At 46.0% G+C, this 26,552-nt stretch overlaps 1 protein-coding gene and 2 long non-coding RNA genes across 3 annotated transcripts in view; 2 read left to right on the top strand and 1 right to left on the bottom strand.

Moving 5' to 3' along the window:
- Positions 1 to 1,864, bottom strand: part of LOC116988384 — a 321,226-nt gene extending 319,362 nt beyond the window's left edge. Inside the window, exon 1 of the long non-coding RNA XR_004415923.1 lies at positions 1,722 to 1,864. This is a non-coding gene — a long non-coding RNA (uncharacterized LOC116988384). The remainder of the gene's footprint in view (positions 1 to 1,721) is intronic.
- The window catches only part of LOC116988377 (exostosin-1-like), a 216,782-nt gene that overhangs the window by 48,297 nt on the left and 141,933 nt on the right, over positions 1 to 26,552 (top strand). The gene's annotated exons all lie outside the window — the stretch shown is intronic.
- LOC116988383 lies at positions 89 to 6,922 on the top strand. The gene is made up of 3 exons (XR_004415922.1): positions 89 to 98; positions 3,120 to 3,122; positions 6,392 to 6,922. It is a non-coding gene; the product is annotated as an uncharacterized LOC116988383 (long non-coding RNA).

Raw genomic sequence — 26,552 nt, forward strand, 5'->3', positions numbered from 1 at the left:
TGAGCAAAGACAGGTAAAGCAGGTAAACCAGGTAAAGCAGCATCTGTGGAGGCAAAGGGATGGTTGACATTTTGGGTGAGTCTGCATCGGGATAGAGAGTGTGGAGGGAAGACAAATAATGTACTCAAGTGAGTGGGAGGTGTGAGACAGACTGATGGGTGATGAGCGACACGGTGGTGCAGCGGTAGAGTTGCTGCCTTACAGCACCAGGGTCCTGGGTTTGATCCTGACTTTGGGTGCTGTCTACAGAGTTTTTATGTTCCCCCTGTGACTACGTGGATTTACTCCGGGTGATCCTGTTTCCTCCCACATTGCAAAGGCGTACAGGTTTGTAGGTCGTGTAGGAAGGAACTGCAGATGCTGGTTTAAACTGGAGATTGCCTGACACACTAACTTACTGCCTTTTTGGGTCTGTCTTTGGTTTCAACCAACATCTGCAGTTCCTCCCTACACATTTTGCCTGCTCCACTGTGAAGTCTCCCCAAGTTATGCTTACTTTGAAGTTCTTCTCCTCTCTCTGACGAAGGGTCTCGACCTGAAACTTCACCTATTACTTCTCTTCAGAGATGTTGCCTGGCCCGCTGAGTTACTCCAGCATTTTGTGTCTGTCTATATGTCCTGCCAATTCCTTCGACCGGAGTATAAGATCCATCTTTGGGAGGGGAGAAATGGAACCAAATTCATGAGAGAAAGGCTCCTTGAATTTATTTTTTGAGAAGCATTTCTGGTAAACTACCCCAGGAACAACTTGTCCCCCCCCCCCCCCCCCCCCATTCTACCTCTTGACAGTCAACATCGCTGGAAGTGCAAAGAAATCTCTGCAACAGATGATTTCTGACACAAGCCATTATGTGTGTTCTTTGCAGGTGGAGATAAGTTGAACGTCTCAGCTCTTCTTTCACTCCTGAATAATGTTTCACGATGACAGTCTGCAAACAGAATCAAGGCTATTAGAGAGAATGCTGTCCATTCTTTCTGATCTCCTGACATTGCTCTTAAATTGAGTACGGGTGAAGGTAGCTATGTTTGTTAGAAGAATGTTTAAGAAGAAACTGCAGATGCTGGAAAATCGAAGGTACACAAAAATGCTGGAGAAACTCAGCGGGTGCAGCAGCATCTATGGAGCGAAATCTGAAGAAGGGTTTCGGCCCGAAACGTTGCCTATTTCCTTCGCTCCATAGATGCTGCTGCACCCGCCGAGTTTCTCCAGCATTTTTGTGTACCTTTTGCTAGAAAAATGTTCTGAAGAAGGGTCTCGACCTGAAACGTCACCCATTCCTTCTCTCGAGAGTTGCTGCCTGAGTTACTCCAGCGTTTTGTGACTATCTTGGGTTTAAATCTGCAGTTCCTTCCTGCACGCTGCTGAGTGCCAGGCAGTTTGCCTCCACTGCTTTAGCAGAACTCCACACTGCGTCTATGCTGCTATAATAAGAAATCAGCGCTGAGCTAAAAGATCTGACCTGTTCTTGTAAAATTATCCTGTTGTTTTGAAATAAAACCCTCTCATCAATCTCAAATGATTCTGCTCTGGTTGAAATACCTTGCAATGTGGCTTTATAAACCAAAATAAACTTCATTCAGAATTAAAAAAAAGAAATATATATACAAAACAAGAACAATGGAAAAATCATTCTGAGATTCTCAGCAGCGATACATACATTCATTAGTGTTGCATTTGGTAGTGTTCAGCGGAATATCATTATAGCCGGTACCCTTGTCACTCATGTGGCCCCCTGGGGTGACACCCCTCCCCTTATTTTGAGGGACATCTCCACCATTGCTGCCCCCCCCCCCCAAATGTCCAGCAGCGGAAGGATCCTAGATTGTGGTCCTCCACAGAGTCTTGGCGTTGGCTGCATTGAGCTTCAGTGCGTCCCTCAGCACGTACTCCTGCAGCGGGCCAGTTGGCAACATTCCCCGTTGGACATCTGACTCTGCTGGGAGCTTAACACGTTTCGGGCAGACCAAAGAGCATCTTTCACCTTTGATAACCTTCCAGCAGCACGTGACATCCGTCTCCGAATGAGACCCTGGGAACAGTCCGTAAATCAGAGATTCCTCTCGTCACGGAACTGTTTGGGATAAACCTGGATTTGACCACCTCGCTTTCTTAAACAAATGATGTTAGAATTAGACTTGGTCTGAAGAAGGGTCTCGACCCGAAACTTCACCTATTCCTTCGCTCCACAGATGCTGCCTCACCCGCTGAGTTTCTCCAGCATTTTTATCTACCTTTAGAATTAGACTTGGTCATACAGCATGGAAACAGACCCTTGGTGCCCAACTTGCTCATGTCGACCCAGATGCCCCATTAATGCTCGTCCTACCTGCCCATGTTTGGCCCCGATCCCTCAACCTTTCCTATCCATGTCACTGTCCACATGTCTTTTAAGTATTGTTATAGAAGTAGCCTCTACTACTTCCATTGGCAGCTCATTCCTTGTATCTACCACCCTTTGTGTGAAAACATTGCCCCTTGGGTTCCTATTAAATCATTCCCCTCGCACCTTAAAACGACGTCATTTCGTTCTTGATTCCCCTATTCTGGGTGGGAAAAAATCCTCTGTACATTCACCCTCTCCATTCCCCTCAGGATTTAATATACTTCTATAGGATCATCCCTCTGCCTCCTGCGCTCCAAGGAACAGAGGCACAGTCTGTCCATCCTCTCCCTGTAACCCAGGCCCTCAAATGCTGGCAGTTGTGGGATCCTTTTAAAACAAAGAGCAATTAATTATTCATATGAACAATTAATATCAATTAATATCAGATGTGAGATCAACCTGTTCTTGACAGGCAAGCGTCTAAAATGATAGGAAGCCCATCGTTGATGGAGAGAGATGAGGCATGTCACTAAATAACAGAACAGGATCAATGGGTCGAATGGCCTATTTCCACTGCCCATTTGCTCATGACACACTTTACCATAATCCGTCAGTCCTTTATCCCTGCAGGGACGTAGTTAATTGCCACTAATGTAATTTACAAAGCCTGATTCGGTGCTCTCGTGCATGTTGCTTGACTCTAATTACCCAGCGGATAAAGAGAGAAGCATTTTCAGTGCTTCAGACAGTTTTTATTTTTACAGGTTTGGGGGTCTGCCTGCGTCCTGGGTGAAGTGGGTTTTTATAGCAGCTCATCTCCGTTCCACTTGGTGTTCGGGGCAGCCTGAAATCGTGATTCCGTGCGTGGGGAGGAGATGGTGAAAGCCTGGGCTGTACACTGGGCCTGCTCCCTGTTAACAGAGTGCGAGGCGATCTGAACCGTAGCCAGCTTGCTGAGTGAGTCTCATTAACACGGAGAGGCTGTTGTCTGCTTCCCTCCCCCCCCCCCCCCCCACCTTACTGCCAGAAGTCACGTCAACCCAGGATGGCTCCTCATTAGCTCAGAGTTAGAGTTACAAATTAATTTCCTCAGCTGCTCGCCGAACCTGGGTAATGATGCCACAGACAGCCACTTAAAGCAAGAAATTAGCATGTTTGGTTTTAATCAGCAGCGGGGCTATGTCTAGGAACTGCGTGCGATCTTTTAGAAAACGGCACTCAACGCGAGAGAGGGCTGGAAGAGAAAATGAAGTGAGATTAAAAAAAAATTAAAAATCCCTGATAAATATTGAAATTAATGTGAACTTCATTTTATTTTTAATTGCTGCTTCAGGAAAAAGGATGAAAGAAAATTCACTGTCAAGCTCAACAATGCACAGAGCGTTCCAAATGCTTATCTTCCCGTTTAATGATTTTATTTATTTATTTGTTTGTTTGTTCCTGCTGTGGGAGCATTACCACGGGAGCGCGGATGTGTGTTAATCCGGGGGCACAGTTTCAGCGGGTAGTCTGCAGCCTTTCATGTACCTCACTCGTTGCAAGCGCTACTAACCCACGCTGTTAGCATTGCCAATCCCCCAGGAATTGGAAAACTAATCTTCTGGACGGACCATGCAGCAAGACATGAAAAAGCGGAATAATTATGTGGACATTTCCATGAAATAATTGCTTAACTCTCATTGTCTTTGCTCATTATTGTGCATCAAAGTTCAAGGCGTGGGGCGACGAAAGGTCTGTTTGACTGGCAGCGAGGATGTTTAATTGATTGAATGAAAGATCCAGGCATAGAAACGGGCCCTTCAGTCCACCGAGTCTCCGCCGACCATCAATGACCTAGTCACGCTGGTTTGATGGTATCTCGCTTTCTCGCCCACTCCCTACGCACTAGAGGCAATTTTCAGAGGGTAGTTCATCCCACAAACCGACACGTCTTTGGGATGCGGGAGGGAAAACCGAGCAGCCTGAGATCACTGGGTGAACGTGCAAACTCCACGCAGAAAGCAGCCAAGGTCATGATCGAACTGGGGTCAGAATTGAACCTGGGTCACTGCCGCTGCGAGGTATTGGCTCAATCACCTGTTGATTGAAACAAAGAACTCGTCTGAAGAAGGGTCCCGACCCGAGACGTTACCTATTCTCCAGAGATGCTGCCGGACCCACTGAGTTTTACTCTGGCACTATGCAAATCCATTTGTTCTCCAGGTGGTTCTAAATTGACAAGCCCTGTGGCGATGGATCAGCAGGGTGCGGGGAGCGAGGGAGGGAGGTGAGAATGTGAGGGTAGGGGTTTGTATTAATGAAAATCTGGAAAAACCTGGAGACGCTGGAAATCTAGAATAAAAATAAGGAAAATGCTTGAAATAGGTCAGGCCACATCTGTGGGAAGAAAAGAAAAAGATGAGGTCCAAAGATTTTTTTTGATAGGACGGGAAATATTTTTCAGTAAAGAAACTGGTCAAGGTGCAGGGAGGGAGGGGCAGGGAAATGTCTCTGATTGGGTGTGGCAATGGGGATACATTTTAAACAAGGTTCTCTGGTTAATGAGTGAATGGAAACAGTTAGAATATGGGAACCCAGACAGAAGAATGAAGGAGCTCATTCATGTTGGAATTTCTGGAGTATCGGAGGGCTCTCAGCAGGAACTAGCACAGCTGACATGTTGGGATTGTGTTTTAGAACATCAGAGAGACTTCATGAGCAATCTGAAGGCACTCGAGGGGTCTTGAAAAGAACATGGGGAGGATATGTCAAATTTTGGGAAATCCTAGAATCATTAGAATCCATTAGTTTCAAGATCAGAGGACAAGGCAAAAACATATTTTTCTCTCATGATCAAGTGTCTTGGAAATATCTTTCCCAATGAGTGGTGGGAGCAGAACATTGGAATATGTCTATTGGCAGAAGAAGGCATGTATGTAGTAAGTAAGAAGGTGAATGATTGCCACAACCAACTCTGAAGTTATCGTTGGAGCGACCCTCATGTTATTGAAAGGTTGAGTTCTCCCTACCCTCATCCGTAAGTCATAGGAGCAGAATTAGACCATTTGGCACATCGAGTCTACTCCGCCATACAATCATGGCTGATCTATAATTCCCTCTCAACCCCTTTCTCCTACCTTCTCCCTGTGACCTTTGACAAATTTGCTCATCAAGAACCTGTCAGTCAATGCTTTAAAAATACCCTATGACGTGGCCTCCACAGCTGTCTGTGGCAATGAATTCCTCAGATTCACCACCCTCAGAGTAAAGAAATTCTTCCTGCATAAAGGTACGTCCTTTCACTATGCCAGCCAGGTTTGTCTCGCATTGCAGATTGCTGGCTGACGTGACGAATGTGGGCAAATGGGACCAGCTTGGATGGGGTGTCAGTCGGCATGGATGAGTCGGATTGCATATGATCTGTTTCCGTGCTGTACGACTCTATGACCAATGGCTGGAGTGCAGATGGAATCAGATCCTGTCCGTGCATGGATATCTCCTGGCGGGAATCACGGGATAAACAGTCGGGAGCGAGGAAGTCTGGGCAGGTGCTTTGGGAAGAGGGTGAAGAGAGTTGAATTCATAATCTGGCGATAATATTCGTCCCATGGTCCTGGCTGAGAGAAGCGAACACGGATCAAAAGACGGAATAACTTAGTGGTAATTTGAAAGGAAAAGTAAAGCCTCGGGGATTGAGCATTTCTTTTAAATTTTGTGTAAAAAAAAAGTTTTAAATAAATTGAAGGAAACAGCTGCTTTTACAAGTTGATTAAGAATGGAATTGCAATTGGCAGGTAGTGCTCGGCTGACGCTATATATATACAAAATGTAATTACATGGGCATCCATGTGTATAATGTAGTCGTGCAGCCATCTGTATGCGCCCATAGTGTGGGTTCTCTTCTTGACTCTGTTGCGAAAAGATTATCTTTTGAATGCAAAGGTAGACACACAACGCTGGAACAACTCAGCGGGTCAGACAGCATCTCTGGAGAAAAGGGATTGGTGACGTTTTGGATCGAGACCCTTCTTCAGGCTGCGAGTCATTGGGAAAGGGCAACGAGAGATATAGACGTGGGTGACGTGGAGAGACATGGGACAAATGAATGAAAGATGTGCAAAAAAGTAACGTTGATAAAGGAAAACAGGCCAATGTTAGCTGTGGCCAATCAGGTGAAAATGAGTTACTGACAATGAGTCTCAACACGATGGCTTTGAAGCTCGTAAAGAGGGAGAATGCCCTCCTTTTGTTCCTTCCTCCCTGCTCGAGGAGTCTTGTGTAGTGCAGCCATTGCAATAGGTCTTCAACTACTTGGCAATTTACCCAGCACTTTCATGGAGAACAAAAGCAGATGACAAAACAAGGGACTGCCGATGCTGGTTTATACCAAAGATAGACACAAAGTGCTGGAGTAACTCAGCGGGCCAGGCAGCGTCTCTGAAGAAATCGGTTGAGTGACATATCGGGTTGGGACCCTTCTTCAGACTCAAAAACTGGAAAAACTCAAAGACTGAAGAAGTGCTATTCAAAAAAGCTGGCATCTTATGTAATCGTTGCACCCCACCACTCCTCAAATCTCATTCCATCTAACGATCCTTTCAGAATATGGTTTGTCTTAATCAGCTCACGGTGACGCAGTGGTACAACTGCTGCTTCAGCTCCAGACACCCAGGTTCAATCCAGACCGCGATTTCTGTCTGTACTGAGTTTGAACGTTCTCTCTGTGATTGTGTGGGTTTTCTCTAGGTGCTCTGGTTCCTCCCCCCCCCACCCCCCTCCACCCATATTCCAAAGACATGTAGGTTTGTGGGTTAATTGGCTTCTGTGAATTATCCCTAGTGAGTAAGATAAAACTAGTGTGCGGGTGATCAATGGTGGGCGTGAACTTGGTGGGATAAGGGCTTGTTTCTTCACTGTATCTCTAAACAAAACACATCTTTAAACTAAACTAAAGACCACCTCTCTTTCTACTGAACACGTGTATCGGGACGACAGATGGCACAATGGGCTAAGTGTTCGACTGGCAACCGGAAGGTAGCCGGTTCGAATCCCGCTTGGAGTGCATACTGTCGTTGTGTCCTTGGGCAAGACACTTCACCCACCTTTGCCTGTGTGTGAATGTGTGTAAATGTGTGTGAGTGATTGGTGGTGGTCGGAGGGGCCGTAGGCGCAGATTGGCAGCCACGCTTCCGTCAGTCTGCCCCAGGGCAGCTGTGGCTACAGAAGTAGCTTACCACCACCGAGTGTGACTGAGGAGTGAATGAATAATGCGATGTAAAGCGCCTTGAGTATTAGAAAGGCGCTATATAAATCCCATCCATTATTATTATTATCATTATTATTTTTCTCTTTTATCACCTCCCACTGGTTGAAAGGTTGAGCCGGGTTGTGAGGACGGCATGGTGGCGCAGCGGTAGACCTACTGCCTTACAGTGCTAGAGACCAGAGTTCGATCCTGTCTACAGTGCTGTCTGTGCGGAGTTTGTACGTTCACTCATAACCTGCGGGGGTTTTCTCTGGGATCTCCGATTTCCTCCCACGCTCCAAATATGTACAGGTTGGTAGGTTAATTGGCTTGGTTTAATTGTAAATTTTCTCTAGTGTGTGGGGGATGGTGTAAGTCATAGACTAATATTGAGGAAACATGCCCTACTTGCCCAAACCAGCCAACATGTCCCAGCTACACTAGTCCCACCAGCCTGCGTTTGGTCTATATCCCTCCAAACCTGTCCTATCCATGTACCTGTCTAACTGTTTCTTAAAAGTTGGGTTAGTCCCAACTACCTCCTCTGGCAGCTTGTTCCATACACCCGCTACTCTTTGTGTGGAAAAAGTTACCTCTTAGACTTCTATTAAATCTTTGCCCAGCACCTTGATCATATGCCCTCTGGCCCTCGATTCCTCCACTCTGGGCAAGATATTCTGTGCATCTACCCGATTTATTCCTCTCATGGCAGGGTTCATGGTCGGCATGGACTCGGTGGGCCGAAGGGCCTGTTTCAGCGCTGCATCTCTAAACTAAGCTAAACTTAAAGTCACTTCATCAGAGAACTGGGCTGAGATTGGCGGCCCTTGATTAAATCACCACCCGCTAATCTTTCCCAGATGGAAGACCAGCGCTTGGGGGTCATGGTTGAGGTTCCACACTGTATGATGAGCAGATTGTTACTCGCAGAAAGTTATTAAGACTGTCAAAGCAAGGCAGACACAAGTTCAAGTGAGTTTATTGTCATGTGTCCCTGTATAGGACAATGAAATTCTTGCTTTGCTTCAGCACATAGAACATAGTAGGCATTTACTACAAAACAGATAAGTGTGTCCATATACCATAATATAAATATATACACACATGAATAAATAAACTGATAAAGTGCAAATAACAGAAAATGGGTTATTAAATAATCAGAGTTTTGTCCGAGCCAGGATTAATAGCCTGATGGCTGTGGGGAAGTAGCTATTCCTGAACCTGGTTGTTGCAGTCTTCAGGCTCCTGTACCTTCTACCTGAAGGTAGCAGGGAGATGAGTGTGTGGCCAGGATGGTGTGGGTCTTTAATGATACTGCCAGCCTTTTTGAGGCAGCGACTGCGATAAATCCCCTCGATGGAAGGAAGATCAATGCTGGAGTAACTCAGTGGGACAGGCAGCATCTCTGAAGAGAAGGAATGCGCGATATTTCGGGTCGAGACCCTTCTTCAGTCAAAGCCCAGCTCTGCTCAAACACCTTGTTGTAAAGCCAGCCTGCCTGCTCTGCCCAGTCCAACAATTACTTTAGTTTCCTCAACAAATTGTAAGAGTACAGAAATTCCACGATCAAAGGTCATCTCACTGTCAGTTGTTGCTTGTATTAAATATAAAATGTCTGACAACTCGATTGTGTCTGGAAATCTGCTCGATGATAACAGCAAAAGACTTGTCAGTTGAGATGCCAGTGTGGTTCTGTCGATTGACAGATTGAGGTGGGATAATGATGGCTGTACTATATTTGATATTAAATTAAGTAAAGCTCCCTTCCTTCAATGGCCCCAGGGAAGGGCCAGACTGTGACATAGGTAGAGCGCAGAAAGTAATTTTAATACCAGGATGAGGTCCTAATCTTCTCTGCCCTTGTGACCAACAGTTCCGCACCCTCCACTTGCTTCTGTTAGATCTGCGCGATGTCTCATCTGGATTCGGATGGGGAATAATATTTTGAGGATGCAAGCAGAAAATTTAGTGTCTCTCACGCTTTCCCCTGCTTCCTCCCCCCCCCCCCCCCCCCCCCCCTCCCCCACTCTTAAACCCTAGTCACTCTAAGCTGCTATCTTTTTATCTTTCTTCGTTCATCTATCCCTTGGTCTCTCCTTTCTTTACCAGTTCTCTCCTTCTCGCACATAGATACATAGAAAATAGGTGCAGGAGTAGGCCATTCGGCCCTTCGAGCCTGCACCGCCATTCAATATGATCATGGCTGATCATCCAACTCAGTATCCCGTACCTGCCTTCTCTCCATACCCCCTGATCCCTTTAGCCACAAGGGCCACATCTAACTCCCTCTTAAATATAGCCAATGAACTGGCCTCAACTACCCTCTGTGGCAGAGAGTTCCAGAGATTCACCACTCTCTGTGTGAAAAAGTTTCTTCTCATCTCGGTCCTAAAGGATTTCCCCCTTATCCTTAAGGTGTGACCCCTTGTCCTGGACTTCCCCAACATCGGGAACAATCTTCCTGCATCTAGCCTGTCCAACCCCATAAGAATTTTGTACGTTTCTATAAGATCCCCTCTCAATCTCCTAAATTCTAGCGAGTATAAGCCACATGTTCCAACTTTTGTCATCCCGATTCTCTTCCTCATCCACTTCACCCAATAGGTATCACGTACTCCCGTGAGCTTGTAATGAAGCCTTTTTCCATTCAGGAACCAGTTTCACCATGGTGTTCCCTATACATCATAATGTTAGTGAATGCAATATGAATGGTACAGCATACAAACAGGCCCTTTAGCCCACAATGTCAGTGTTGAAGATGAAGCCAAATTAAACTAATCCCTGCTGTCTGCTCATGATCAATATCCCTCTATTCTCTGCATATCTATGTGCCTTTGTAAAGGTTTCTTTAACACCGCTTTCAAATCTGCTTGCACTACCACCCCTGCTAACATCTGCCAGGTACTTACCACTGTGCTTTAAACAAAAAACTTGTTCCACACATCCCCTTCCACACAATACCTTTAAACATTGCCCAGCTCACCCTCATACCCCTGTCCCACTTAGGAAACCTGAACGGAAACCTCTGGAGACTTTGTGCCCCACCCAAGGTTTCCGTGCGGTTCCCGGAGGTTCCCAGAGGTTTTTTGTCAGTCTCCCTACCTGCTTCCACTACCTGCAACCTCCGGAAATCACCTGCAACCTCCGGGAACCGCACGGAAACCTTGGGTGGGGCGCAAAGTCTCCAGAGGTTTCCATTCAGGTTTCCTAAGTGGGACAGGGGCATAAGTGGGACAAGGGCATAAAGCTATAAATTAAATTAAATTTCTTTATTTATATAGCACATTTTTAGTCAACTTGCATTGACCCCAAAGTGCTTCACATAATTACATCCACACACACAGGCAAAGGTGGGTGAAGTGTCTTGCCCAAGGACACACACAGGCAAAGGTGGGTGAAGTGTCTTGCCCAAGGACACAACGACAGTATGCACTCCAAGCGGGATTCGAACCAGCTACCTTCCGGTTGCCAGCCGAACACTTAGCCCATTGTGCCATCTGTCGTCCCTTAATGCCCTCTAGTCTTTGACATTTTCACTCTGGGACTGTTTACCCTATCTACGCCTCTCATAATTTTATATGGGGTCTCTCCTCAAACATCGACACTCCAGAGAAATCAGGGACTATGGCAGTGCCATAGTGGTGGAGCTACTGCCTTACAGAGCCTGAGACCCGGGTTCGATCCTGACTACGGGTGGTTGTCTGTACAGAGTTTGTACGTTCTTTCAGTTACCTGCGCGAGTTCTCTCCAAGATCTTCGGTTTGCTCCCACACTCCAAAGACCTGCATGTTTGTCGGTTAGTGTAGGTGTGCGGGGATCGCTGGTTGGTGCGGACTTGGTGGGCCGAAGAGGCTGTTTCTGCGCTGTATCTAAACTAAACTAAAGTAAAAACAAAGCAAGTTTGCTCAATCACTCCTTGTAGCTAACACCCTCTAATCCAGGAAGCTTTGTGGGAAGGTACACAAAAAAGCTGGAGGAACTCAGCGGGTGCAGCAGCATCTATGGAGCGAAGGAAATAGGCAACGTTTCGGGACGAAACATTGCCTATTTCCTTCGCTCCATAGATGCTGCTGCACCCGCTGAGTTTCTCCAGCTTTTTTGTGTACCTTCGATTTTCCAGCATCTGCAGTTCCTTCTTAAGCTTTGTGGTAACCCTCCTCTGCACCCTCTTCAAACCTTGACCATGGGGCAAGGAACTCATGGGGCGACCAGAACCGTGCACCATACTCCAAATGCAGCCTAACCAAAGTCTGATAAATCTGCAACATGACTTCCTGACTCTGACACTCAGAACCCCCCCGACCGATGAAGGCTAGCATACCATGTACCATTTTTACCACTCTGTTTACTTGTGTTGCCACTTTCACCAAGCTACGGACTTGCACCCCAAGTTCCCTCTGTACATCAGTGATATGGAGGGTCTTGCAACCAATCGTGTACTTTCCATTTACATTCGACCTCCCAAAGCACAACATCTCACACTTTCTCGAATTAAACTCCATTTGTCATTTCTCCATCCATATCAGTCACGGACTTCTATCCCACTGTGCCCTCTACCAGCCTTCCTCACCGCCCACAGCTCATCCGATGCCACTATTGTAACTGCCTCCACCACCTCCATCATGCTTCCAGTAAGAATCCCAAGGTCTGGAATTCTCGTCCTGAGCCTCCCTGCCTCTACTTGTCTCTCATTCCTCAATTGCCATTGTGTGCCGTATGTTTCAGCGGGCTTGCCTTTGTGTGCAGTCAGATATAATTTGATGATAATCCTTCCGAGAAACCTCTTGAGACTTTCCACAACTTTAAAGTACGTGCAGGTAAATATTAGTTAAATGAGGGCAAAATCAGAATTGTGCATAATCTCTTCCATCCATCTGTGTATGGGCAACAGATAAAGTTGAGTAGAGAAGTCTAATGCCATTCTTGAGACTGGTTTTGCTAAACTGAAGAGGAATTGCTACAGACGGAAGGACTCGAGGTGCTAGAGTTCTCTGGAGAACATGGATAGGTGAAGATTGGGTCAAGACCCTTCTTCACACACTGTTGGTGGGGTGGGTGGGGGGGGGGAGGATGCTGGAAGAGGCAGGGTAAAGCGTGGCAGGTAACAAACAGGTAACAAACAGAGATCTCTTTCTTTGATCTCTCATTTTCCTCACCTTGCCCTTCCATATCTCTCGTTTACCCTCTCCCCTGACTCTCGGTCTGAAGAAGGGTTTTGACCCAAGATGTCACCCATTCCTTCTATCTGGAGATGCCGCCTGTCCCGCTGAGTTACTCCAGCATTTTGTGTGTATCTTTAATATACACCTGGCCCAAGTATGGTTAATGGAGATGATGTTAAAAAGCCAAACATTTCCACCTTTAATATTATATATTAATGCGGTACACAACAGCCTTAAGTCCACCGATCACGCTTCCAGTAGGGAGTTATTAATTGAAGCTGAATTTTGCAGTCAACAATCCAGTAGTTAATTGCATTGTGAAAGAGTCATTTGGCAGATTTTAATCACTGGTACCCTGGATGCTATTAATTTCATAGGTAATTATGTCCTTTCATGTTGCGACTGACTCTGTAACTTTGTCAATAACTGCAATGTCGTGGAATTAAGCAGAGCAGTATATCAGATTAATAGCATGGAAATCTGCCAGCTATGCCTGATATCCAATTTTCCCTTCTCATTTTTAAACATCAGTCATAACAAGACGTTTGACATTAATTAAAAGGTAGTCAGGGCTGTGTGTGATGCGAGAGTATAAAGTTGTCAGCCTTGCCAATTGTCCCTGTTTGACGACCTTTATCTGCAGTGTTTATGAATTAGTAACAGTGACACCTAATCGCAGTGAATTTCGGAATAACAAGACAGTGCATTTCATCAGCAGACTCCTGTGGGAAAGCTGTGCTGACGGAACGTGGGGATGAAGAGGACATCTGCTCATCGGGCAGTCGTCTAAAGCTACCTTGCCAGCCGTGACTCTTAGAGTCATAATAATAATAATAATGGATGGGATTTATATAGCGCCTTTCTAGATACTCAAGGCGCTTTACATCGCATTATTCATACACTCCTCAGTCACACTCGGTGGTGGTAAGCTACTTCTGTAGCCACAGCTGCCCTGGGGCAGACTGACGGAAGCGTGACTGCTAATCTGCGCCTACGGCCCCTCCGACCACCACCAATCACTCACACACATTCACACACATTCACACACAGGCAAAGGCGGGTGAAGTGTCTTGCCCAAGGACACAACGACAGTATGCACTCCAAGCGGGATTCGAACCGGCTACCTTCCGGGTGCCAGCCGAACACTTAGCCCATTGTGCCATCTGTCGTCCCGACTCATAGAGTGATACAGCGTGGAAATAGGCTCTTTGGCCCAACCTGTCCACATATCCCAGCTACGCTAGTCCCACCTGCTTCCATTTGACCCATATCCCTCCACACCTGTCCCATCCATGTACCTGTCTAACTGTTTCTTAAAAGTTGGGATTGTTACCTGCTCCTCTGGCAGGTCATTGCATACACTTGCCACCCTTTGTGTGGAAAAAGTTACCCCTCAGGTTCCTATTAAATCTTTTTTTCCTGAACCTATGTCCTCTGGTCCTCAATTCACCTACTCTGGGCAAGAGACTCTGTGTATCTATGCAATCTATTCCTCTCATTATTTTCCACACTGACCACATTCTTGTATCCGCATACATTGCAACATCGGTATATTAAAATAATTTTATTGGTCTATTGTGTGTGTTTCCAGCTGGAATGTTGGTTAATCTCCGTGACAGGACCTTGACATTCTGTTCCATTTATCGTCATCCTTTCAAGTGGGGTGGGGAGAGGGGCGGATGAAACAATGGGCTGGATCTTATTAGAGTCATTGATTGATTGATTGATTATTTTAATGACTACACAGCCAGGCTGGTGGAATTTGTTATGCCAATGCAGCACATAAAAAAGAATACAAACATGACAATACTAAAGAACTTTAACATGAAAACATCCCCCACAATGGTTCCCATTATGAGGGAAGGCACAAAGTCCAGTCCCCAACCCCAGTTCCCCCATAGTCGGGCCTATTAAACATAGAAACATAGAAATTAGGTGCAGGAGTAGGCCATTCGGCCCTTCGAGCCTGCACCGCCATTCAATATGATCATGGCTGATCATCCAACTCAGTATCCCGTACCTGCCTTCTCTCCATACCCTCTGATCCCCTTAGCCACAAGGGCCACATCTAACTCCCTCTTAAATATAGCCAATGAACTGGCCTCGACTACCCTCTGTGGCAGGGAGTTCCAGAGTTTCACCACTCTCTGTGTGAAAAAAGTTCTTCTCAACTCGGTTTTAAAGGATTTACCCCTTATCCTTAAGCTGTGACCCCTTGTCCTGGACTTCCCCAACATCGGGAGCAATCTTCCTGCATCTAGCCTGTCCAACCACTTAAGAATTTTGTAAGTTTCTATAAGATCCCCTCTCAATCTCCTAAATTCTAGAGAGTATAAACCAAGTCTATCCAGTCTTTCTTCATAAGACAGTCCTGACATCCCAGGAATCAGTCTGGTGAACCTTCTCTGCACTCCCTCTATGGCAATAATGTCCTTCCTCAGATTTGGAGACCAAAACTGTACGCAATACTCCAGGTGTGGTCTCACCAAGACCCTGTACAACTGCAGTAGAACCTCCCTGCTCCTATACTCAAATCCTTTTGCTATGAAAGCTAACATACCATTCGCTTTCTTCACTGCCTGCTGCACCTGCATGCCCACTTTCAATGACTGGTGTACCATGACACCCAGGTCTCGCTGCATCTCCCCTTTTCCTAGTCGGCCACCATTTAGATAATAGTCTGCTTTCATGTTTTTGCCACCAAAATGGATAACCTCACATTTATCCACTATTGAGGCCTCCACAGTTGCCTCTACGGAGGCCCGATGTTCCAGGCCGTTCTTGCCGGGTGATGTTGTTCCGGCGTCGGGAGAGTCCTCTCAGCGGCCTGGGAACCCTGGAAACGGCCGCCTCCTTACTCGAGACCGTGGCTTCCGGAGCCGACAAGGCCGCGCCGAATGGAGCTCAACTGGAAATCCCAGGCTCCCGATGGAAAGTTCAGCGCCGCCGCCCACAGCCGCTCCACAGACCCGCAGCTCCGCAACGGACCCAGCTCACCGGAGTTCCAGCTCAGCGACCCAGGCATAGTGGGAAACATAGTGCGGAAACAGGCCCTTCGGCCCAACATGCCCTACGCACACCTATCCCATATCCCTTTAAGCCTATCCCATCCATATACCTGTCTAATAGCTTCTTAAACATTGATTGGTTGTGGAGGAAGGAACTGCAGATGCTGGTTTATACCGAAGATAGTCACAAAATGCTGGAGTAAGTCAGTGGGTCAGGCGACATCTCTGGAAAAAAGGAAGAGGTGACATTTTGGGTTTGAGGATGGGTTCTGACCCGAAATGTCACCTATTCTTTTTCTCCAGAGATGCTGCCTGACACACTGAGTTACTCCGGCATTTTGTGTCTATCTAGTGGCTTAGGCCTACAAAGATTCTTTTCCAGCCCTCTTTTTCCACCTCTACTAGCAGGGAATGAGACCTGAAAGCACTGTGGCAAGGGTTATGTGATACCTACAAACTTTGTTGGTAACAAGACCAAGTGCCCTTAAGCAGCGAGACCTGGAAAGAGTGCAGAGAAGATTTCCGAGGATGTTGCCAGGACTTGAGCACTTAAGCTATAAGGAATGGTTGGGCAGACTAGGATTTTATTCCTTGGTGTGCAGGAGGATGAGGGGTGATCTTATTATGTGTATTAGAACATGAGGGGAATAGATAGGGTAAATGTACAGTTTTTCATCTGGAGTAGGGACATCAAGAATCAGGAGAAATAAGTTTAAGGTGAGAGGGGAAAACTTGAGAGGAGCCTTAAAGGCAACTTTCTCACTCAGAGGGTGGTGGGTAGAGGAGGTAGTTACCAGAGCAGGTGGTTGAGGCATGTACTATAACATGTAAAATACATTAGGACGGGTATATGAATAGGAAAGGCTTAGAGGGATATGGGCCAAATCCAGGCAGGTGGGACGTGTAGATAATGCATCTTGGTTGGCATGAGCAAGTTGGGCTGAAGGGCCTGATTCCATTCTGTATGACACTATGACCCGAGCACTGAGGATAGAAAAAAGGAACAGAATGAATTGTAGTCAAACCAAGTGTGGAGTGGAAAGCCTTGAAAAATAAGAGGAAGGTAATGAGTTGGAGGCAATTTATTTGTGAGCTTGGGGCCTTGTGACCTGAATCCATGGCCACCACTCGTGGAGTGAAGGACGTTAAAGACTTGGAGATCTCGGAGGGTTGCAGACCAGTATTAATAATGGGGATGGAGTGAATTGACACCAAGGATACTTGTTGTGAATTTTAAGTTCAAGGTTAATGATCAGTTTCAATAATTCAACAAAAAAAATCTGCTGTTTAAATCACTTTCCTCTCCTCCTGCTCCCCTGTGCTAACCATTTGGTCTCATTTCATGTTGTGCTTGTTGAGACGGGGTTTGGTCTGAGGGTTGGAATTTTTATTCCCATTCGGACATCTCATGTAATTTCATGCATTCTCACAGTAAGGAACAATTACCAGGAATTATTGCTCTTCATTAGTTTCTCTCTTGTGTAATCTCTGCGTGAAGTTATTCCATGTAACATTTTTTTGCCCCGTACACCTCAAGTCCTTGGAAGTTATTCCCTATAATCACTCCGGTTAATTTGTGGGATTGCTTCCCAAAATGGTGTTGTTGTCAGTGGAAACTCTTGGTTGTTATTTCCAGTAACATCTCCCCACGGTGGTTTGTTGTTGCCCATCACCCCTGTAACAAGCTGTTTCTGCTGCATTATTAAATAACGACCAAAACTGTTGGCAACCCAGCAAGTCGGGCAGTATCCACAGCGAGACTGAGGTTCTTTTTATTGTCACATGTGCCGAGGTACAGTGACGAGCTTTGTTTTGCCCGCTATCCAAACCGATCAGATAATAGATACAATGAGTTCAAACTCAAGTACAATAGATAGAGCAAAGCTGGAAGATACAGAGTGCAGAATATAGTCCTCAGTGCTGTAACACATCAGTTCCTTAGAGTAGACAAAGTCCAATGTCCTCAATGGGGTAATAATAATAATAATAATGGATGGGATTTATATAGCGCCTTTCTAATACTCAAGGCGCTTTACATCGCATTATTCATTCACTCCTCAGTCACACTCGGTGGTGGTAAGCTACTTCTGTAGCCACAGCTGCCCTGGGGCAGACTGACGGAAGCGTGGCTGCCAATCTGCACCTACGGCCCCTCCGACCACCACCAATCACTCACACACATTCACACACAGGCAAAGGTGGGTGAAGTGTCTTGCCCAAGGACACAACGACAGTATGCACTCCAAGCGGGATTCGAACCGGCTACCTTTCCGGTTGCCAGCCGAACACTTAGCCCATTGTGCCATCTGTCGTCCCGGTAGATGAGAAACAAGCAGTATCCTAGTGGGTGGAAGGACTATTCGGAAGCCTGATGATGGGATGGCAGAGGTATTGGCACTGTTAATCCATATAGTCAGACTTTAGACTCTACTTTTGACTGTAGAGATACAGCATAGCACCAGGCCATTCGGCCCATGGAATCCATGCTGACCAGCGATCACCCCGTACACTGGTAATAGGGACAATTTACAATTCACCTTCAAACCTGTGCATCTTCGGAGTGCGGGAGGAAACCGGAACAGCCAGAGAAAACCCACGCAGTCACAGGGGGAACATACTAACTCCATATAGACTGCATCCGTGGTCAGAATTGAGCCCGAGTCTGGTGCTATAAGGTGGCAACTCTACCGCTGCGCCACTGTGACAGTGTGTAAAATATTGTTTCTCAAATCTCTCTGTGTTTTGAAATGTAACAGTAAAGAACTGATTACTTGAGGTCTGATTAAAATTGCCCCAGTTTTGAGTCAAACATAAAATAGCTTCTACTCTCACGGTAAGTACATGGTTTCTGGGATTTAATCCCACATTTATGGATTGCATTTTCTATTTTTGGAGTGTATGGTGCTTGGTATTAGAGTAGTGGAAGAGCTTTACCTTTTTAAGACAATGAGAGTAATTAGGCACTTCAGGGTGGATGAAGGCAGCAGAGAATATGCAGCTCAAAGCTATAGACTGTCGGTGAATATTTAGTAGAGTAAGAGAGACAAGCTCACAGCGTTGTTAATTGCTTTATATTAGTGAACGCTGTACATACAGAGAACAGGGCGCTATTAAATCAATTAAACAGTGTCTATTTGACCTTAGCCACCCGTATCCCTCTGTTTGTTGTCACGTGTACTGAGGTACAGTGAAAAGCTTTTGTTGCGTGCTAACCAGTCAGCGGAAAGACAATAGATGATTACAATCGAGCTATTTCCAGTGTATAGATACATGATAAGAGAATATATTAAGAAATGTTGCTGTTGAAGTAGGGATTTAAGTGTGTGGAGCGATTGTAATGTGTGTTTGTAGTTCTGCTTCTGTGGCTAGCAGGCTAATAGTCGCCTAGGTCGGGCGCCATCTTTAGGCACCACAGACGATTCACTGCAGAAGATGGACACAAACGCTGGAGTAACTCAGGCAGAGTGTCTGAGAGCATCGCTGGAGAGAAGGAATGGGTGACTTTCAGGTTGAAACTCTTCTTCAGACTGGTTAGGGGAAAAGGGAAACCAGAGATATAGACAATGATGTAGAGAGATAAAGAACAACGAATGAAAGATATGCAAAAAAGTAACGATGATAAAGAGACAGGCCATTGTTAGCAGGTACACAAAATTGCTGGGGAAACTCAGCGGGTGCAGCAGCATCTATGGAGCGAAGGAAATAGGCGACGTTTCGGGCCGAAACCCTTCGTTTCGGGCCATTGTTAGCAGTTTGTTAGGCTGCAGATGCAAGGAAACTTTCTAGAGGCAGACTTGATTTTTTTTGTTACTCATTTCCTTTCTTACTCAGTAGGACCTCGATTGTCTGTCACTTGATTCCATTTACCTCCACTACCTGCCCAAGTTAAGGTCAACCATCTCAGCCGAGTCAGTAAGTTATGAATTCAATGGAGGCCCAAAGGTCCACTCCCTACCCAACAGTCTTGAAGATTAACCTTGACCTGTGCTGGAGGGAGGGGCATTTTCCGTGCATTGTAATAACCGAAGATGCCAATATACTGGACTGGCTGTAAAGAAATACATGACATTGTACTGTAGAAGACCAGGGAAGTTCATCCCGGTACCCAGGTTCAATATTGATGCCAAATTTCTATACAAATCCAAAGCTGTCCATTTAACATGGAACATAGAACATAGAACAATACAGCACAGGAACGGGCCCTTTGGGGAAACAATCCAATGTTTGTGCCCAACATGATGCCGAGCTAAATTGATCTCACCTGCCTGTACATTCTTATCCCTGTATTCCCTGCACTTCCATGCACCTATCTAAAAGCCTCTTAAATGCCACTGTCGTTTCTGCCTCCACCACCACTGTGGCAATGTGTTCTAGGCCCCACCACTCTGGGGAAAAGAAACTTGCCCCGTACATCTCCATTAAACTTCCCCCCTCATTTTATAGCCATACATACATTCCAGTATTGGACATTTTCACCTGGGGGGGGGGGGGGAGAAGGAGAAGGGGAGACACTGTCTACACTGTCTATGCCTCTCAGAGTTTTATCTACTTCTATCGAGTCTCCCCTCAACCTCCAACCATTCCAGAGAAAACAATCCAAGTCTACGTGACCTCACCCTGCAGCTGCAGCCCTCTAATCCAAGCAGCATTCCGGTAAACCTCCTCTGCACCCTCTCCAAAGGTTCCCCATCCTTCCAGTAATGGGGCGACCAGAACTATCCGCAATGCTCCACATGCCGCCAAACTGTTTGTTCGTTATCTCTAAGAAGCTGTTCTTCAAGTGAGGCCCTTGAACCAGGAGTGTACGGCCATCACATCCCAGCTTGATCCTATTTACAACAAACCATTTCAGTTTTGTTTATTGTCACGTGCATCGAGGTACAGTGAAAAGCTTTTGTTGCCTGCTATCCAGTCGGCAGAAATACAATACATGATTACAATCGAGCCATTTATAGTGTGTAGATACATGATAAGGGAATAACGTTTAGTTCAAGGTAAAGCCAGCAAAGTCTGATCATGGATAGTCTAAGCTTCACCAGTGAGGTAGATGGTAGGATGGTGAACCATGAATCTAGTTGTAAATACGTATGTCAATGCAGTGAATTTAGCTCTGTGGAAAAATGAAGATGGTTTTAATAATTATGACGGGATGGATGCTCATAACACTGCAGTCCTAATTCAGGCTGCAACATTGCAAATATTTTGCTGTGACCGATTGCATTTGTCGAAGTGCTGAAGTCATCCCTGCCTCTCCTTCCCCATAGTGTGGCACTCACAGTCCTGGCTGACGGTTGGAACTGTACAGAATAATTCTATCAAAGCAGAATGGAGGCTGTTTTCACCGTACTGCCATATGTCAGGAGAGCAGATTGGCACGGTTTGAGTTTGCTTCTCTGTTAAGTTTTCAGTTGCCAGCGAATGTCGGATTATAAAATGCAAAATGCCATCTGTTTAAAGCTCGCAGTCCACCCAAGACATGCCAGCCCTGCCTCCTCTGCTGTAAAGCTGCCAGGGGTCCACAGCTTGAAGCCTGGCATGGTACACATCAACTTGGAGTGTGGGAGGTGAACAGCATGAGCTCCAGAGGTCAGAATCTCTGATCGGCTTCTGATTGCTGGCTTTCCATTGCTGCCTCTCATAATATTGCAATCATTTGTATTTATCTTGTACCTTTTAGAGAGGAATGGGTTTCCCACAGACATGCAAGATGCAGACATAAATGAAAAATTGTTCCCAGTGTGTGTAGGAGAGTGTTAATATGCAGAGATCGCTGGTTGGTGCAGACTCGGTGGGCAGAAGGGCCTCTTTCCGCGCTGTCAAGAGTCGAGAGTGTTTTATTGTCATATGCCACAGATAGAACAATGACATTCTTACTTGCTACAGCACAATAAAATATGTAAACATAGTATGATATGACAAACGAGAGAGAGAGAAAAAAAGCTCAGTGTATATGCGCGCACATGCACACGCACACGCACACGCACACGCACACGCACACGCACACACAACAGTGCAATAATAACAATAATAATTCTGTGTGCTAAGCAAAGCAAGAATTTCATTGTCCTATCAGGGACACATGACAATAAACTCACTTGAACTTGAGCCTATTGTAGTTCAGAGCTTATTTGAGGTTGTATGGTTTAATAGCCTGATAGCTGTAGGGAAGAAGCTGTTCCTGAACCTGGATGTTACAGTTTTCAGGCTCCTGTACCTTCTTCCCCATGGCAATGGTGAAATGAGTGTGTGGCCAGGATGGTGTTGGTCTCTGATGATGTTGGCTGCCTTTTTGAGGCAGCGACTCTGATAAATCCCTTCGATGGTGGGGAGGTCAGAGCCGGGGATGGACTGGGCAGTGGTCACAACTTTTTGCAGTCTTTTCCGCTCCTGGACGTTCAAGTTGACGAACCAGGCAATAGAAACATAGAAACATAGAAAATAGGTGGAGGAGTAGGCCATTCGGCCCTTCGAGCCTGCACCGCCATTCAATATGATCATGGCTGATCATCCAACTCAGTATCCCATACCTGCCTTCTCTCCATACCCCCTGATCCCTTTAGCCACAAGGGCCACATCTAACTCCCTCTTAAATATAGCCAATGAACTGGCCTCAACTACCTTCTGTGGCAATGATGCAAGCAGTCAATATGCTCTCTACTGTGCACCTGTAGAAGTTCAAGAGAATCCTCTTTGACATACCGAACCTCCGTAATCTTCTCGGGAAGTAGAGGTGCTCTAAACTAAACTAAACTAAAACAAGGAACTGCAGATGCTGGAGTTATGTGTAGAACACAAAGTGCTGGAGTAACTTGGTGGGATAGACGATGTTTTGGATCAGGACCGTTTTTCCGAAGAAGATTTCCGACCGGAAGCGTCGCCTATCTCCATGTCCTCCAGAGATGCTGCCCGAGTCGTTGAGTTACTCCAGCACATTGTGCGTTGATCAAGTACAGGTTAACACCAACCAGAGAAAGAGGCGAGCCCTGCATCGGGCACAATGCCTTCAGCTGATGTAAATGACTCCATTGTCCATTCTCATCCCGAAATCCCAAAGACAATTCATCGCACGCACTGAATCCCGATCATAATCCCAGGTATAATTCTCTAGGTCCCCTCATGTCAAATTTAACAGCTTCAGACCCGATGCATCATTTCTCCAGTTCCACTCGCCTCAACCAGGAACGTTCCAGATCCTTGGAGAGTGCAAAGATAATAATAATAATAATGGATGGGATTTATATAGCGCCTTTCTAATACTCAAGGCGCTTTACATCGCATTATTCATTCACTCCTCAGTCACACTCGGTGGTGGTAAGCTACTTCTGTAGCCACAGCTGCCCTGGGGCAGACTGACGGAAGCGTGGCTGCCAATCTGCGCCTACGGCCCCTCCGACCACCACCAATCACTCACACACATTCACACACAGGCAAAGGTGGGTGAAGTGTCTTGCCCAAGGACACAACGACAGTATGCACTCCAAGCAGGATTCAAACCGGCTACCTTCCGGTTGCCAGCCGAACACTTAGCCCATTGTGCCATCTGTCGTCCCATGATGCGCAGGTTGATCACTGTAAACTTTCCTGGGTTTGTCGGTGAGTGGTGAATCAGAGGGTAGTTGATGGGCATGTGATTTGCAAAAATATAAATCAATTATGGGTACTCTATTATAATGTAATCTTTGAAATTAAAGTTACTTCTATGAATTCACATCACGGGATCATTAAATTCTTCATAAGTTCGCAGTATCCTGATAGAAGTGTATAAAATTACGAGATATAGTCATTTTTGCCCAGTGTGGAAACGTCAAACTACTAGAGGACATAGTTGTAATGTGATAAAGGGGACCAGGAGACGTTATTGGGGCAAGTTGTCTGGTGGTGTGAGCAGATATGATTGCAATTTTTAGGAGGCATTTAGACAGGTACATGAACAGGGCAGCATGGTGGCACAGCAGTAGAGCTGCTGCCTTACAATGCCAGAGACCCGGGTTCGATCCTGACTATGGGCGCTGTTTGTGTGGAGTTTGTACGTTCTCCCCGTGACCTACGTGTATTTTCTCTGGGAACTCTGGTTTCCTCTCGCAAACCAAAGGTGTGCAGATTTGTACGGCTAAGGCTTGGTGAAATTGTAAATTGCCCCTAATGCGTGTAGGATATTGCTAGTGTGCGGGGTGGCGGCGGCTGGTAGGCGCGGACTCTGGGCCGAAGGGCCTGTTTCCACGCTGTATCTCTAAACTAAACTAAACTAAACAGGTAGGGTATGGAGGATATAGACCGTGAGCAGGCCAATGGGATTAGTTTAATTGGCATTGTGGACGGTACAGACTTAATGGGCTGAACAGCCTGCTCTTGTACCATACTATCCTATATTCTACTCCAGATCTGGTATAACCAAATGTCCATTAGCATTCCTTTCACTGAATTAGCCAACTATGAATTGAATTTGCTTAAACACAATTGTAAATTGCCCCTAATGCGTGTAGGATATTGCTAGAGTGCGGGGATCTGGCTGGTCGGCGCGGACTAGTCTATTAAAACACAAGCTAGTCTGCTGATTATCTTATAAATATTAATACATGCTATAACACACCAGGATAACTAGTTATACTAGTAGAATAACTAGTATTCCCTATATCTAGCCCCTCTAATGTAAAGATCGGCATTCCGTTTGACCTTTTATAATAAGATGTTGATGAGAATTATATAAATAGTGCCTGGTGGATATCTTTCAGCTCTCTCTCTCTGCACCTGCTCTTGTTCTAGTTTTTCACAATGTAGACAATATGTTCTGTGTTGACTTTGTTTCTTCGTTGTGCGTGGGATACCTTGGGCACTGCAATAAATACTAATCCATTTACTGCAGTAAATAGCATCTAAGACTGGGAATGTTTCTACACCAGAAAAGCGGATTAAAAAAAAAAGAATGACCTAGTCAATTGGGAGAAAGTAAATCTGAGGATCAACTCTCCACCCAGCAACCACGCAGCATCATTTCATCCTGATTCTACGGTCGATTGAGGAATCGTTCTGGCATTGAATACTCTGCAACGCTTCCCTTTTGCACATGTGACCTGTGGCCAGGCAGAATCAGATCCAACTCTAGCTCAAAGGTGCAAGTTGGTGTTCACTGCACGAACCTGCAGCTTTGACCAGCTGTCCATTATTCCCTGGCTAGCATCCCTTCACTGATTTAGCCATAAATTGGAAGTTGCATCCCTTCACTGATTTAGCCATAAATTGGAAGTTGCATCCCACATCGGCATTCTTGTGCAGAACTGTCCATTAAAACACACGCTATTCTGATGATCCTCTTATAAATCTTAATCAGGCGTGACTTCTCAAAGACATGGAGTTCCCGTTATATTTGCCTACCTTCCTAACCAAGATACCTCATCCATCCAAGCTCTGCTGCCTGGATCCCAACTTGCAGCTTGGGGGTGGTGGAGGACCACGGGTGGAGGGGTGGGTTCCTATCTAAGTTCTATTGTATCATATCGACTCAGAGGGAGAATTATGGCCCCAATAGTTTAGTTTCGTTTTGAGATACAGCACTGAAACAGGCCCTTCGGCCCACCAAGCCCGTGCCGACCAGTGATCCCCGCACGTTAACACCATCCTACACACACACTAGGGACAATTTATAATTTCACCAAGCCAGTTAGCCTACAAACCTGTCGGTCATTGGAGTGTGGGAGGAAACTGGAGGTCCCGGATAAAACCCACGCAGGTCATGGGGAGAACGTACGAACTCCGTACACACAGCACCCGTAGTCGGGATCGAACCCGGGCCTCTGGCGCTGTGAGGCAGCAACTCTACCGCTGCGCCACCGTGCCGCCCTGCTAGCGCATTTCAGAACAGGATCTTATACCCGCAAAGATTTCTCGAGTGTCGCCTTCTGCCCAATCACTCACCGCGCTGGCATTAGTAACAATATTGTCAGTGCTCACACTGACCGACTGATTGATGTCACCCAGGAATCTGCTGCTTGTCACTCATTTGGGACATTTGCAGAACTGTGAGGTGCCCTATTTGCAATTCAAAGCCATCAACAGCGACAGGAAATCATTATCATATTGCCAAAGGAACATAATTCATTACCAAATGGGAGCTCAGTACGTGCGTGTAATGTAATGTGCACAAGCAATAAACTATTGAATAGATTTAGGTGACTGATGACTTTCTTTTCCAAAGACTTGCAGTCATAATTCTGAGCATCTCAGATTCATTAGTTCAAACTGCCTATTTCTGGTTTTAACATTTTAACGGGTAAACAAATTAAAAAATCATGAACCGGTGGGACATGAGCAAGGGCTGGGGCTTGGAAATCAATCGGCCTTCATCTTGCTGGTTGCTGCTGGATTCTGTCAGATGCCCTCACCACCATAGCCAGCCGTAAGCCGGATCGTCACACTGCATCCATGAAACAAGACTGAATCCAGGCGCAAGGAGCTGCAGATGCTGGAATCTTGAGTAAACCGCAAAGTGCTGGAGGAACTCAGTGGGTCCGTCTTCTTCTTGTGTATGGCGTGCAAAGCCTAAAGTTGTAGGACAAATTGTTCTATTTGATTGTGCACGCCGGGTTGATTGCATTCGTCGAAACAGGGTGGACCATGTGAAGGTGGCAAACTTCCACCCCGGTGGGTCCTCTCAGCAAACACAATCCCCCCCCCCCCCCCTCCCCAACATCAATATCCTTCTGCTCCACAACTTTTCGCAATTTATTTGTTTGTATAAGTGTGGCCTTTCTGTGTATCCCAATCCCAATGTATCTCCATTGATTGAGTAGAGGAATCGAGAACCAGAGGACATAGGTTTAAGGTGAGGGGGGAAATA

Source organism: Amblyraja radiata, chromosome 27 (genome assembly GCF_010909765.2).
Source record: "Amblyraja radiata isolate CabotCenter1 chromosome 27, sAmbRad1.1.pri, whole genome shotgun sequence".
Lineage (NCBI taxonomy): Eukaryota > Metazoa > Chordata > Chondrichthyes > Rajiformes > Rajidae > Amblyraja > Amblyraja radiata.